At 55.1% G+C, this 15,923-nt stretch overlaps 4 pseudogenes; all 4 read right to left on the bottom strand.

Moving 5' to 3' along the window:
* Positions 1-461: 461 nt before the first annotated feature.
* On the bottom strand, positions 462-581 carry LOC113889166 (annotated as a pseudogene).
* A 3,415-nt stretch (positions 582-3,996) lies between these two features.
* On the bottom strand, positions 3,997-4,116 carry LOC113889165 (annotated as a pseudogene).
* Positions 4,117-7,531: 3,415 nt separating this feature from the next.
* Positions 7,532-7,651, bottom strand: LOC113889160 (annotated as a pseudogene).
* Positions 7,652-12,356: 4,705 nt separating this feature from the next.
* On the bottom strand, positions 12,357-12,476 carry LOC113889158 (annotated as a pseudogene).
* Positions 12,477-15,923: the final 3,447 nt, after the last annotated feature.

The following is a 15,923-nucleotide window of genomic DNA, read 5'->3' as shown; positions in this document are numbered from 1 at the left end:
TGGAGGTTCCCGAAGGAACTAAAAGTGGAAGTAGATTATGGTTCAGCAGTCCGACTCCCAGGCATAGATCCACCCACAGTATAATTGAACAAGATAGATGCCCCGTTTGGGCACATCTATCTGTGCGTGCGCGCGCACATGCGCATGCGCGAATGCCTGCGAGGCAGGGGGTCGGGGGGGGGTGCTGGGGATCTGGCTTGAGTCGGTGCAAGCCCCGGGATTGCCTGAGGCAAGCCAAAGGAGCCCCAGATGGAGACGGGACTGCCGGTCGTCGGGTGTCCTGGAAGCCGAATGCGAATGCGGAGGGGCTCGCAGGCCGCGTGGAGGCAACCCAGGTCTGCAGCGGGAGTCGGGGCCCCGGCCAGCCGCTCCCCGCGGCCCGGGAGGGGCTGGGGCTGCGGGGGGGATCCAAGAATCGGGACGCGCGGCGGGGGCTAAAGGACCTCTTCTGGTAGGCAAAAAGCCTCGAGCACCCGGGATTCCCAGGTGGTCTCCCATCCAAGATCCTAACCAGGCCCGACCCTGCTTAGCTTCCGAGATCAGACGAGATCGGGCGCCTTCAGGCTGATAGGGCCTGAGACGGTGGCGGTTGGCTCGGGGCGCCCTAAGAGCCTTGCGCTTCGCCTCCCTTTCGCTCTGCCCTGCAGGTCGGGCCAACGGGCCACACCTCTCGTCGCGGGGCGTGCTGTACTTGAGCCGCACGATCCGCGACCGGACTCCAGCCTGCTGACGCCGGCCCGCCCCCCCGAACACCGCCAACACCAGAGCAGCAAGCGCCTGGCCGGGCCCGGGGGCCCGAGGGGCTTCCAGGACCCCCCATTGACTGGGAGGGCGTGCGTGCGTGCGTGCGCGCGGGGCCTGGGGGCTGGGCTGAGGGGTGTGGAGGTCTCGGTGCCCTCCCACCCGCGGCCACTCCAGACCCGGCCGCGCTCGCTGAGCGGGGCCTCCCCCCGATCCCATGCGCTGCTCAGGCCCGCGCGGCCCCGGAGGTGTCGGTCTTCGGCGCCCGCCGCCTCCCAACCCCCGCGGCCAGGGGCCTCTGAACCTCCTGCGGGCCTAGGTGCAGCGAAACTTGAGCGCCCAACTTGCGCGGCACCTGTCCGGTGCCCAAACCCACCAGAAGCCAGGAAGGCGCGGTCGAGCGGAGCGCCTCAGCCCCTCCCCTTCGCACTACCGAGGCCCCCCCTTTGCCCCCACGCCAAGCCCTCGACCTTCCTGAGAGAGCAGACGAGCCACAGGCAGGCACACAGACAGACACACAGACACTCGCACGCACCCACGCCAAGGGAGACAGCTGGCCTGCGCAAGCTCCTCAGCCAGAACCAGAGCGCCTGGGAGAGGCCGGGGCCAGACGAACGCGCCGGCGGCTGGCTGTCAGGAGATACAGAGGCAGAAATACATGAAGATTCCGAGACAGACTCCAAGACGGCAAGAGGAGATACAGACACACACACACACACACACACACACACACACACTTGAGTGTGGTCTTTGGAATTACTTCTGTTCGTAGTTGCTGGATTGAGCCCAACTTTGATACGACCCATGGACTGCGGCCCATCAGGCTCCTCTGTCCGTGGCATTTCCCAGGCGAGGATACTGGAGTGGGTTGCCATTTCCTTCTACGGGAGGCATCTTCCGGACCCAGGGATCGAACCCCAATCTCCTGGGTGGGGATACCTTGCCATCTGAACCAGGACATTGCTAATTCCCTAGGCAAAATACAAAGAATAGAGCTCGTGTTCTACTAAATGGAAAGATGATTTCAGAAACAGAAGCTGTCCTTTTTGGTATCTGTGAATCTTTATGTAGTTTTCGTTGATTTTCACTATTAAGGCTAAGTGAACAAGGCAAGAGAGAAACCCTAGAATTGAAAAGCAATGGACGTTTTTGAAAGAAACATGTGCAGGTGAAGCTCTCTTCCTTTTTGAGAGATGGTTAAATTCAAAATCTTGATACAACACATATGACTTTTGTGCACTTTCTTTCAAATCTCCATGACGAAGCCCTAAGGTGTCCAGGAAGAAAGGAGTAGAGGGGCAGACAAAAAGAGCAACCTTTCCCCTTGTTGCCATCTCAACCAGCTGCTTAGTTCCTTCATCTCAAGGACTATCATCTGGGCTTCTCTGCTTTGTCTGATTCTTGTTTCGGGGACCGTTTCTCGTCACAAGGCTGTCAACAGTGGGGGTGGGGGGTCTGTGGGGGGTGGGGAGCCCTTCTTTCCATTCCACATGAGACCCAGTGGACAATCCAGGCCCTGCCCACTGCATTGAGTGTGCAGCAACAATATCAACGGTAATGCCGGTGAACAATGCGTATTCCTGGAATCCACTCCGTTGGCTACTGACTGTGTGTGGTGGTGGTCTGGAACCTGGACCTGGAAGCTTTCTGGATGATTGCAAATGACACCAAAGTCTGAGGACGATGGAAGATCTTCACATCTCTGCAAGAGCCACACACCTCCAGAAGGAATCACAAGACTTGCCTGAAATGGTCAAGGTATAAGTCTTGGACTCAACGTTGAAAGGTCTCCACCTTTGCTATGGAAGTCAAACGATCTTTCTTTGCAATGAAAATGGAGCATACTGAACGTTCACATGCTTCTAGAGCATTTGAAAAGCCCTAACTTGTAGAAATCTGCTGTACGAGTTCCTTGAAAGCAAGAACCTCTATGCATGGATATGTCTTCATGCCTTAGATTGTGCCTCGAATATAGTGTACACATCAACCCAGGAAAGGAAAGAATTGACTCGCCAAATATACACAGAGATCAAAAGTGCCGAGCCAAGTGACCCCTTGAGGCTTCCAAGAGCTTTTCTGTCTTTCACACACTAAGTAAATACTGAGCACCTACGATGAGCTAGGAGGCATGTAATAAGTTTCAGGGAATAGAAGGCGGAGAGAAGAAGACACAGAGTTCCTGCTTTCACTGAGACGACTCTAATGATACATGACAGGCAGATCCTTTGAGAACCTATAGAGGGGCCTCTTCCCTCACCACAAAACCTGGGTGTCAGGGAAGGCTTTCCAGAGGCACCATTTCGTTGAGGTCCATAGGTTGAACCTAGGTAAACCAGGGTTGAGATGCAGGAAGAATTTCAGGCAGGGAAAATAGCATCTTGGAAGGCTATGTGACCAGGGAAACTTAGGACATTCAAGAAACGAAAAATGCCCTATGGGATGGAAGCCAAAGAGTGCAGAGGGCATTCCAGGCAAAAGACATCACAGAAGAACGTGAGGAGCAAGCCTGAAGGGAAGTGGTCGTATCTTCAATATGCTGGGAAAATACGAGAGCCGTTGGAGCAGGGAGGTGACAGCATTGCATCTGCATTTCCAAAAGGTCATCTTGCTCCACATCACTAATGATTGGAGAGGCTCAACTCCAAACTCCAAGGAGGGACCACTTCACATGAGTCCGATTGGGCCTCACTGCCATGTCTGTCAATAACCAGTGCTGGAGAAGATGTGGAGCAAAGGGAACTCTCCTCCACGGTGAGTAGGAATGGGCGTGGGTAGAGCCGGTATGGAAAAGATTATGGAGGTTCCCGAAGGAACTAAAAGTGGAAGTAGATTATGGTTCAGCAGTCCGACTCCCAGGCATAGATCCACCCACAGTATAATTGAACAAGATAGATGCCCCGTTTGGGCACATCTATCTGTGCGTGCGCGCGCACATGCGCATGCGCGAATGCCTGCGAGGCAGGGGGTGGGGGGGGGTGCTGGGGATCTGGCTTGAGTCGGTGCAAGCCCCGGGATTGCCTGAGGCAAGCCAAAGGAGCCCCAGATGGAGACGGGACTGCCGGTCGTCGGGTGTCCTGGAAGCCGAATGCGAATGCGGAGGGGCTCGCAGGCCGCGTGGAGGCAACCCAGGTCTGCAGCGGGAGTCGGGGCCCCGGCCAGCCGCTCCCCGCGGCCCGGGAGGGGCTGGGGCTGCGGGGGGGATCCAAGAATCGGGACGCGCGGCGGGGGCTAAAGGACCTCTTCTGGTAGGCAAAAAGCCTCGAGCACCCGGGATTCCCAGGTGGTCTCCCATCCAAGATCCTAACCAGGCCCGACCCTGCTTAGCTTCCGAGATCAGACGAGATCGGGCGCCTTCAGGCTGATAGGGCCTGAGACGGTGGCGGTTGGCTCGGGGCGCCCTAAGAGCCTTGCGCTTCGCCTCCCTTTCGCTCTGCCCTGCAGGTCGGGCCAACGGGCCACACCTCTCGTCGCGGGGCGTGCTGTACTTGAGCCGCACGATCCGCGACCGGACTCCAGCCTGCTGACGCCGGCCCGCCCCCCCGAACACCGCCAACACCAGAGCAGCAAGCGCCTGGCCGGGCCCGGGGGCCCGAGGGGCTTCCAGGACCCCCCATTGACTGGGAGGGCGTGCGTGCGTGCGTGCGCGCGGGGCCTGGGGGCTGGGCTGAGGGGTGTGGAGGTCTCGGTGCCCTCCCACCCGCGGCCACTCCAGACCCGGCCGCGCTCGCTGAGCGGGGCCTCCCCCCGATCCCATGCGCTGCTCAGGCCCGCGCGGCCCCGGAGGTGTCGGTCTTCGGCGCCCGCCGCCTCCCAACCCCCTTGGCCCAGGGGCCTCTGAACCTCCTGCGGGCCTAGGTGCAGCGAAACTTGAGCGCCCAACTTGCGCGGCACCTGTCCGGTGCCCAAACCCACCAGAAGCCAGGAAGGCGCGGTCGAGCGGAGCGCCTCAGCCCCTCCCCTTCGCACTACCGAGGCCCCCCCTTTGCCCCCACGCCAAGCCCTCGACCTTCCTGAGAGAGCAGACGAGCCACAGGCAGGCACACAGACAGACACACAGACACTCGCACGCACCCACGCCAAGGGAGACAGCTGGCCTGCGCAAGCTCCTCAGCCAGAACCAGAGCGCCTGGGAGAGGCCGGGGCCAGACGAACGCGCCGGCGGCTGGCTGTCAGGAGATACAGAGGCAGAAATACATGAAGATTCCGAGACAGACTCCAAGACGGCAAGAGGAGATACAGACACACACACACACACACACACACACACACACACTTGAGTGTGGTCTTTGGAATTACTTCTGTTCGTAGTTGCTGGATTGAGCCCAACTTTGATACGACCCATGGACTGCGGCCCATCAGGCTCCTCTGTCCGTGGCATTTCCCAGGCGAGGATACTGGAGTGGGTTGCCATTTCCTTCTACGGGAGGCATCTTCCGGACCCAGGGATCGAACCCCAATCTCCTGGGTGGGGATACCTTGCCATCTGAACCAGGACATTGCTAATTCCCTAGGCAAAATACAAAGAATAGAGCTCGTGTTCTACTAAATGGAAAGATGATTTCAGAAACAGAAGCTGTCCTTTTTGGTATCTGTGAATCTTTATGTAGTTTTCGTTGATTTTTACTATTAAGGCTAAGTGAACAAGGCAAGAGAGAAACCCTAGAATTGAAAAGCAATGGACGTTTTTGAAAGAAACATGTGCAGGTGAAGCTCTCTTCCTTTTTGAGAGATGGTTAAATTCAAAATCTTGATACAACACATATGACTTTTGTGCACTTTCTTTCAAATCTCCATGACGAAGCCCTAAGGTGTCCAGGAAGAAAGGAGTAGAGGGGCAGACAAAAAGAGCAACCTTTCCCCTTGGTGCCATCTCAACCAGCTGCTTAGTTCCTTCATCTCAAGGACTATCATCTGGGCTTCTCTGCTTTGTCTGATTCTTGTTTCGGGGACCGTTTCTCGTCACAAGGCTGTCAACAGTGGGGGTGGGGGGTCTGTGGGGGGTGGGGAGCCCTTCTTTCCATTCCACATGAGACCCAGTGGACAATCCAGGCCCTGCCCACTGCATTGAGTGTGCAGCAACAATATCAACGGTAATGCCGGTGAACAATGCGTATTCCTGGAATCCACTCCGTTGGCTACTGACTGTGTGTGGTGGTGGTCTGGAACCTGGACCTGGAAGCTTTCTGGATGATTGCAAATGACACCAAAGTCTGAGGACGATGGAAGATCTTCACATTTCTGCAAGAGCCACACACCTCCAGAAGGAATCACAAGACTTGCCTGAAATGGTCAAGGTATAAGTCTTGGACTCAACGTTGAAAGGTCTCCACCTTTGCTATGGAAGTCAAACGATCTTTCTTTGCAATGAAAATGGAGCATACTGAACGTTCACATGCTTCTAGAGCATTTGAAAAGCCCTAACTTGTAGAAATCTGCTGTACGAGTTCCTTGAAAGCAAGAACCTCTATGCATGGATATGTCTTCATGCCTTAGATTGTGCCTCGAATATAGTGTACACATCAACCCAGGAAAGGAAAGAATTGACTCGCCAAATATACACAGAGATCAAAAGTGCCGAGCCAAGTGACCCCTTGAGGCTTCCAAGAGCTTTTCTGTCTTTCACACACTAAGTAAATACTGAGCACCTACGATGAGCTAGGAGGCATGTAATAAGTTTCAGGGAATAGAAGGCGGAGAGAAGAAGACACAGAGTTCCTGCTTTCACTGAGACGACTCTAATGATACATGACAGGCAGATCCTTTGAGAACCTATAGAGGGGCCTCTTCCCTCACCACAAAACCTGGGTGTCAGGGAAGGCTTTCCAGAGGCACCATTTCGTTGAGGTCCATAGGTTGAACCTAGGTAAACCAGGGTTGAGATGCAGGAAGAATTTCAGGCAGGGAAAATAGCATCTTGGAAGGCTATGTGACCAGGGAAACTTAGGACATTCAAGAAACGAAAAATGCCCTATGGGATGGAAGCCAAAGAGTGCAGAGGGCATTCCAGGCAAAAGACATCAGAGAAGAACGTGAGGAGCAAGCCTGAAGGAAAATGGTCGTATCGTCAATATGCTGGGAAAATACGAGAGCCGTTGGAGCAGGGAGGTGACAGCATTGCATCTGCATTTCCAAAAGGTCATCTTGCTCCACATCACTAATGATTGGAGAGGCTCAACTCCAAACTCCAAGGAGGGACCACTTCACATGAGTCCGATTGGGCCTCACTGCCATGTCTGTCAATAACCAGTGCTGGAGAAGATGTGGAGCAAAGGGAACTCTCCTCCACGGTGAGTAGGAATGGGCGTGGGTAGAGCCGGTATGGAAAAGATTATGGAGGTTCCCGAAGGAACTAAAATTGGAAGTAGCGTATGGTTCAGCAGTCCGACTCCCAGGCATAGATCCACCCACAGTATAAGTGAACAAGATAGATGCCCCGTTTGGGCACATCTATCTGTGCGTGCGTGCGCACTTGCGCATGCGTGATGGCCTGCGAGGCAGGGGGTGGGGCGGGGGCTGGGGCTCTGGCTGGAGTCCGTGCAAGCCCCGGGATTGCCTGAGGCAAGCCAAAGGAGCCCCAGATGGAGACGGGACTGCCGGTCGTCGGGTGTCCTGGAAGCCGAATGCGAATGCGGAGGGGCTCGCGGGCCGCGCGGAGGCAACCCAGGTCTGCAGCGCGAGTCGGGGCCCCGGCCACCCGCTCCCCGCGTCCCGGGAGGGGCTGGGGCTGCGGGGGGGATGCAAGAATCGGGACGCGCGGCGGGGGCTAAAGGACCTCTTCTGGTAGGCAAAAAGCCTCGAGCACCCGGGATTCCCAGGTGGTCTCCCATCCAAGATCCTAACCAGGCCCGACCCTGCTTAGCTTCCGAGATCAGACGAGATCGGGCGCCTTCAGGCTGATAGGGCCGGAGCCGGAGGCGGTTGGCTTGGGGCGCCCTAAGAGCCTTGCGCTTCGCCTCCCTTTCGCTCTGCCCTGCAGGTCGGGCCAACGGGCCGCACCTCTCGTCGCGGGGCGTGCTGTACTTGAGCCGCACGACCCGCGACCGGACTCCAGCCTGCTGACGCCGGCCCGCCCCCCCCTGAACACCGCCAACACCAGAGCAGCAAGCGCCTGGCCGGGCCCGGGGGCCCGAGGGGCTTCCAGGACCCCCCATTGACCGGGAGGGCCTGCGTGCATGCGTGCGCGCGGGGCCTGGGGGCTGGGCTGAGGGGTGTGGAGGTCTCGGCGCCCTTCCACCCCCGGCCACTCCAGACCTGGCCGCGCTCGCTGAGCGGGGCCTCCCCCCGATCCCATGCGCTGCTCAGGCCCGCGCGGCCCCGGAGGTGTCGGTCTTCGGCGCCCGCCGCCTCCCAACCCCCGCGGCCCAGGGGCCTCTGAACCTCCTGCGGGCCTAGGTGCAGCGAAACTTGAGCGCCCAACTTGCCCGGCACCTGTCCGGTGCCCAAACCCAGCAGAAGCCAAGGAGGCGCGGTCGACCGGAGCGCCTCAGCCCCTCCCCTTCGCACTACCGAGGCCCCCCCTTTGACCCCACGCCAAGCCCTCGACCTTCCTGAGAGAGCAGACAAGCCACAGGCAGGCACACAGACAGACACACAGACACTCGCACGCACCCACGCCAGGGGAGACAGCTGGCCTGCGCAAGCTCCTCAGCCAGAGCTAGAGCGCCTGGGAGAGGCGGGGGCAAGACGAACGGGCCGGCGGCTGGCTGTCAGGAGATACAGAGGCAGAAATACATGAAGATTCCGAGACAGACTCCAAGACGGCAAGAGGAGATACACACACACACACACACACGCACACACACACACACTTGAGTGTGGTCTTTGGAAATACTTGTGTTCGTAGTTGCTGGCTTGAGCCCAACTTTAATACAACCCATGGACTGCGGCCCATCAGGCTCCTCTGTCCGTGGCATTTCCCAGGCGAGGATACTGGGAGTGGGTTACCATTTCCTTCTCCGGCGGGATCTTCCCGACCCAGGGATCAAACCCCAGTCTCCTGTGCGCGGATGCCTTGCCATCTGAACCAGGACATTGCTAATTCCCTAGGCAAAATACAAAGAATAGAGCTCGTGTTCTACTAAATGGAAAGATGATTTCAAAAACAGAAGCTGTCCTTTGTTGGTATCTGTGAATCTTTATGTAGTTTTCGTTGATTTTTACTGTTAAGGCTAAGTGAACAAGGCAAGAGAGAAACCCCAGAATTGAAAAGCAATTGACGGTTTTGAAAGAAACATGTGCAGGTGAAGCTCTCTTCCTTTTTGAGAGATGGTTAAATGCAAAATCTTGATTCAACACATATGACTTTTGTGCACTTTATTTCAAATCTCCATGACAAAACCCTAAGGCATCCAGGAAGAAAGGAGTAGAGGGGCAGACAAAAAGAGCAACCTTTCCCCTTGGTGCCATCGCAACCAGCTGCTTAGTTCCTTCATCTCAAGGACTATCATCTGGGCTTCTCTGGTTTGTCTGATTCTTGTTTCGGGGACCGTTTCTCGTCACAAGGCTGTCAACAGTGGGGGTGGGGGTGTGTGTGTGTGGGGGGGGGGAGCCCTTCTTTCCATTCCACATGAGACCCAGTGGACAATCCAGGCCCTGCCCACTGCATTGAGTGTGCAGCAACAATATCAACGGTAATGCCGGTGAACAATGCGTATTCCTGGAATCCACTCCGTTGACTACTGACTGTGTGTGGTGGTGGTCTGGAACCTAGACCTGGAAGCTTTCTGGATGATTGCAAATGACACCAAAGTCTGAGGACGATGGAAGATTGCCGGGGTCCTGCCCCGGCTGATCCAGGGTATTCGAAGCGGGGATGGTGTCGGCGACCTATTTATTTATTTAAATATTTTATCAAAGATATAAAGAGTAATAGGATGAGGATAGCTCAGTAGGAAAATTCAGTGGAGAAAAGAGGCTGAGTGGCTTGGTTTACGCGGGAGACCAATAAAACTTCAAGACAAGAAGTTTGCACCACTTACGTAGGCCGCAGGCGTCCTTCCGTTCTCCCGAAGGAGAGGAGACACTGAGGCCTCCCCGGTCGGATCTTAGAAGCCCAGGCATAATTAGTAAGCATGGTGGGTTCCGCGCTCCAGATGGAGACTCAACCAGAGTGAGAGAGAGAGCGACATGGGGAGACCAGTATTTTGAGAAACTGATCCCAATTCTTTATTTTCCATGGTCTACTTTTATACACTGAGATGTTATGCAAAAGTCACATGGGGACAGCAGTCCTGACTTTCATTAAAGTCAGGTGCTTCACACAAATGTATACAGAGGTCTTAGGGGTGTTACATCATCTTCTGGCCAGGGGGCCCTGCTGACAATTTACGACCCTCTCCTTGTGACAGCGGTCAGTCAATCAGGACACTTATTTCTCCAGGGCTGATTATTCTCAAAACAGACGCCACCCAAATAAAGTTACATTCCTACAGGGTGAGGGTGTAGTGGGTTTTAGTTAAGGAAAGAATTTACTTAGCCTAAGGTCTAACGTGATTAATATCAAAGGTTAATTCTATATATTCATTAATGTGTGTAAGGGCAGGGGATATGGAGACTTAGCAACAAACATTGGCTCAACAAATGAAAAACCCTTCACCAACACAATTTCTAATTAGCCCATTATACTTATACTAATAGTTTTCTAACTTTTCTAAGGAACCTGTTTTTAGAAGGTTTAAAGCATCTTGTGCCTCTCACGGTTGGGAGGCTGTGAGCGATCACATGTGGCCGGACAAGCCTGTCAGGCAGGCCAGAGAACCTTCAGAGGAGTTTGTAGGTTAAAACACTCTTATCACGCCCAGGAATTATTATAAACTGGAGCTCTAAGTTAACTCCTTCTCCAAAAGAGGTGGTGGGGGACAGCCCCCCGTAAAGTCAGAGGTGTAGGTGAGCACAAAGTAGTAAAGTAGGCAGGCTCTGGTTATGGGGGTAGATGCTCGAGGATTTCCAGGGGGACTCCTGAGGCTCGATCCCGCCTTTGCGTATGTCGAGCCTCCTTCCTCATGACCTTTGCCATGGGCGGAGTACCTCACTCTGGCCCCCAACAGAAGATCTTCACATTTCTGCAAGAGCCACACACCTCCAGAAGGAACCACAAGACTTGCCTGAAATGGTCAAGGTATAAGTCTTGGACTCAACGTTGGAAGGTCTCCACCTTTGCTATGGAAGTCAAACGATCTTTCTTTGCAATGAAAATGGAGCATACTGAACGTTCACATGCTTCTAGAGCATTTGAAAAGCCCTAACTTGTAGAAATCTGCTGTACGAGTTCCTTGAAAGCAAGAACCTCTATGCATGGATATGTCTTCATGCCTTAGATTGTGCCTCGAATATAGTGTACACATCAACCCAGGAAAGGAAAGAATTGACTCGCCAAATATACACAGAGATCAAAAGTGCCGAGCCAAGTGACCCCTTGAGGCTTCCAAGAGCTTTTCTGTCTTTCACACACTAAGTAAATACTGAGCACCTACGATGAGCTAGGAGGCATGTAATAAGTTTCAGGGAATAGAAGGCGGAGAGAAGAAGACACAGAGTTCCTGCTTTCACTGAGACGACTCTAATGATACATGACAGGCAGATCCTTTGAGAACCTATAGAGGGGCCTCTTCCCTCACCACAAAACCTGGGTGTCAGGGAAGGCTTTCCAGAGGCACCATTTCGTTGAGGTCCATAGGTTGAACCTAGGTAAACCAGGGTTGAGATGCAGGAAGAATTTCAGGCAGGGAAAATAGCATCTTGGAAGGCTATGTGACCAGGGAAACTTAGGACATTCAAGAAACGAAAAATGCCCTATGGGATGGAAGCCAAAGAGTGCAGAGGGCATTCCAGGCAAAAGACATCAGAGAAGAACGTGAGGAGCAAGCCTGAAGGGAAGTGGTCGTATCTTCAATATGCTGGGAAAATACGAGAGCCGTTGGAGCAGGGAGGTGACAGCATTGCATCTGCATTTCCAAAAGGTCATCTTGCTCCACATCACTAATGATTGGAGAGGCTCAACTCCAAACTCCAAGGAGGGACCACTTCACATGAGTCCGATTGGGCCTCACTGCGATGTCTGTCAATAACCAAAGCTGGAGAAGATGTGGAGCAAAGGGAACTCTCCTCCACGGTGAGTAGGAATGGGCGTGGGTAGAGCCGGTATGGAAAAGATTATGGAGGTTCCCGAAGGAACTAAAAGTGGAAGTAGATTATGGTTCAGCAGTCCGACTCCCAGGCATAGATCCACCCACAGTATAATTGAACAAGATAGATGCCCCGTTTGGGCACATCTATCTGTGCGTGCGCGCGCACATGCGCATGCGCGAATGCCTGCGAGGCAGGGGGTCGGGGGGGGGTGCTGGGGATCTGGCTTGAGTCGGTGCAAGCCCCGGGATTGCCTGAGGCAAGCCAAAGGAGCCCCAGATGGAGACGGGACTGCCGGTCGTCGGGTGTCCTGGAAGCCGAATGCGAATGCGGAGGGGCTCGCAGGCCGCGTGGAGGCAACCCAGGTCTGCAGCGGGAGTCGGGGCCCCGGCCAGCCGCTCCCCGCGGCCCGGGAGGGGCTGGGGCTGCGGGGGGGATCCAAGAATCGGGACGCGCGGCGGGGGCTAAAGGACCTCTTCTGGTAGGCAAAAAGCCTCGAGCACCCGGGATTCCCAGGTGGTCTCCCATCCAAGATCCTAACCAGGCCCGACCCTGCTTAGCTTCCGAGATCAGACGAGATCGGGCGCCTTCAGGCTGATAGGGCCTGAGACGGTGGCGGTTGGCTCGGGGCGCCCTAAGAGCCTTGCGCTTCGCCTCCCTTTCGCTCTGCCCTGCAGGTCGGGCCAACGGGCCACACCTCTCGTCGCGGGGCGTGCTGTACTTGAGCCGCACGATCCGCGACCGGACTCCAGCCTGCTGACGCCGGCCCGCCCCCCCGAACACCGCCAACACCAGAGCAGCAAGCGCCTGGCCGGGCCCGGGGGCCCGAGGGGCTTCCAGGACCCCCCATTGACTGGGAGGGCGTGCGTGCGTGCGTGCGCGCGGGGCCTGGGGGCTGGGCTGAGGGGTGTGGAGGTCTCGGTGCCCTCCCACCCGCGGCCACTCCAGACCCGGCCGCGCTCGCTGAGCGGGGCCTCCCCCCGATCCCATGCGCTGCTCAGGCCCGCGCGGCCCCGGAGGTGTCGGTCTTCGGCGCCCGCCGCCTCCCAACCCCCGCGGCCAGGGGCCTCTGAACCTCCTGCGGGCCTAGGTGCAGCGAAACTTGAGCGCCCAACTTGCGCGGCACCTGTCCGGTGCCCAAACCCACCAGAAGCCAGGAAGGCGCGGTCGAGCGGAGCGCCTCAGCCCCTCCCCTTCGCACTACCGAGGCCCCCCCTTTGCCCCCACGCCAAGCCCTCGACCTTCCTGAGAGAGCAGACGAGCCACAGGCAGGCACACAGACAGACACACAGACACTCGCACGCACCCACGCCAAGGGAGACAGCTGGCCTGCGCAAGCTCCTCAGCCAGAACCAGAGCGCCTGGGAGAGGCCGGGGCCAGACGAACGCGCCGGCGGCTGGCTGTCAGGAGATACAGAGGCAGAAATACATGAAGATTCCGAGACAGACTCCAAGACGGCAAGAGGAGATACAGACACACACACACACACACACACACACACACACTTGAGTGTGGTCTTTGGAATTACTTCTGTTCGTAGTTGCTGGATTGAGCCCAACTTTGATACGACCCATGGACTGCGGCCCATCAGGCTCCTCTGTCCGTGGCATTTCCCAGGCGAGGATACTGGAGTGGGTTGCCATTTCCTTCTACGGGAGGCATCTTCCGGACCCAGGGATCGAACCCCAATCTCCTGGGTGGGGATACCTTGCCATCTGAACCAGGACATTGCTAATTCCCTAGGCAAAATACAAAGAATAGAGCTCGTGTTCTACTAAATGGAAAGATGATTTCAGAAACAGAAGCTGTCCTTTTTGGTATCTGTGAATCTTTATGTAGTTTTCGTTGATTTTCACTATTAAGGCTAAGTGAACAAGGCAAGAGAGAAACCCTAGAATTGAAAAGCAATGGACGTTTTTGAAAGAAACATGTGCAGGTGAAGCTCTCTTCCTTTTTGAGAGATGGTTAAATTCAAAATCTTGATACAACACATATGACTTTTGTGCACTTTCTTTCAAATCTCCATGACGAAGCCCTAAGGTGTCCAGGAAGAAAGGAGTAGAGGGGCAGACAAAAAGAGCAACCTTTCCCCTTGGTGCCATCTCAACCAGCTGCTTAGTTCCTTCATCTCAAGGACTATCATCTGGGCTTCTCTGCTTTGTCTGATTCTTGTTTCGGGGACCGTTTCTCGTCACAAGGCTGTCAACAGTGGGGGTGGGGGGTCTGTGGGGGGTGGGGAGCCCTTCTTTCCATTCCACATGAGACCCAGTGGACAATCCAGGCCCTGCCCACTGCATTGAGTGTGCAGCAACAATATCAACGGTAATGCCGGTGAACAATGCGTATTCCTGGAATCCACTCCGTTGGCTACTGACTGTGTGTGGTGGTGGTCTGGAACCTGGACCTGGAAGCTTTCTGGATGATTGCAAATGACACCAAAGTCTGAGGACGATGGAAGATCTTCACATCTCTGCAAGAGCCACACACCTCCAGAAGGAATCACAAGACTTGCCTGAAATGGTCAAGGTATAAGTCTTGGACTCAACGTTGAAAGGTCTCCACCTTTGCTATGGAAGTCAAACGATCTTTCTTTGCAATGAAAATGGAGCATACTGAACGTTCACATGCTTCTAGAGCATTTGAAAAGCCCTAACTTGTAGAAATCTGCTGTACGAGTTCCTTGAAAGCAAGAACCTCTATGCATGGATATGTCTTCATGCCTTAGATTGTGCCTCGAATATAGTGTACACATCAACCCAGGAAAGGAAAGAATTGACTCGCCAAATATACACAGAGATCAAAAGTGCCGAGCCAAGTGACCCCTTGAGGCTTCCAAGAGCTTTTCTGTCTTTCACACACTAAGTAAATACTGAGCACCTACGATGAGCTAGGAGGCATGTTAATAAGTTTCAGGGAATAGAAGGCGGAGAGAAGAAGACACAGAGTTCCTGCTTTCACTGAGACGACTCTAATGATACATGACAGGCAGATCCTTTGAGAACCTATAGAGGGGCCTCTTCCCTCACCACAAAACCTGGGTGTCAGGGAAGGCTTTCCAGAGGCACCATTTCGTTGAGGTCCATAGGTTGAACCTAGGTAAACCAGGGTTGAGATGCAGGAAGAATTTCAGGCAGGGAAAATAGCATCTTGGAAGGCTATGTGACCAGGGAAACTTAGACATTCAAGAAACGAAAAATGCCCTATGGGATGGAAGCCAAAGAGTGCAGAGGGCATTCCAGGCAAAAGACATCAGAGAAGAACGTGAGGAGCAAGCCTGAAGGAAAATGGTCGTATCGTCAATATGCTGGGGAAAATACGAAGAGCCGTTGGAGCAGGAGGTGACAGCATTGCATCTGCATTTCCAAAAGGTCATCTTGCTCCACATCACTAATGATTGGAGAGGCGCAACTCCAAACTCCAAGGAGGGACCACTTCACATGAGTCCGATTGGGCCTCACTGCAATGTCTGTCAATAACCAAGTGCTGGGAGAAGATGTGGAGCAAAGGGAACTCTCCTCCACGGTGAGTAGGAATGGGCGTGGGTAGAGCCGGTATGGAAAAGATTATGGAGGTTCCCGAAGGAACTAAAAGTGGAAGTAGCGTATGGTTCAGCAGTCCGACTCCCAGGGCATAGATCCACCCACAGTATTAATGAACAAGATAGATGCCCCGTTTGGCAACATCTATCTGTTGCTTGCGTGCGCACTTCGCGCTATGGCATGATGGCCTGACGCGGCAGGGGGGGGGCGGGGGCTGGGGCTCTGGCTGGAGTCCGTGCAAGCCCCGGGATTGCCTGAGGCAAGCCCAAAGCGAGCCCCAGATGGGAGACGGGACTGCCGGTCGTCGGGTGTCCTGGAAGCCGAATGCGAATGCGGGAGGGGCTCGCGGGCCGCGCGGAGGCAACCCAGGGTCTTGCATGCGGGAGTCGGGGCCCCGGCCAGCCCGCTAACCCGCGGGCCCGGGAGGGGCTGGGGTCTGCGGGGGGGGATGCAAGAATCGGGACCGCGGCGGGGGCTAAAGGACCACTCTTCTGTAGGCAAAAAGCCTCGAGCACCCG

This window comes from Bos indicus x Bos taurus, unplaced genomic scaffold (genome assembly GCF_003369695.1).
Source record: "Bos indicus x Bos taurus breed Angus x Brahman F1 hybrid unplaced genomic scaffold, Bos_hybrid_MaternalHap_v2.0 tig00003794_arrow_arrow_obj, whole genome shotgun sequence".
NCBI lineage: Eukaryota > Metazoa > Chordata > Mammalia > Artiodactyla > Bovidae > Bos > Bos indicus x Bos taurus.
Note: the sequence above shows the minus strand (reverse complement) of the source record. Positions and strands in the feature narration are given on the sequence as shown.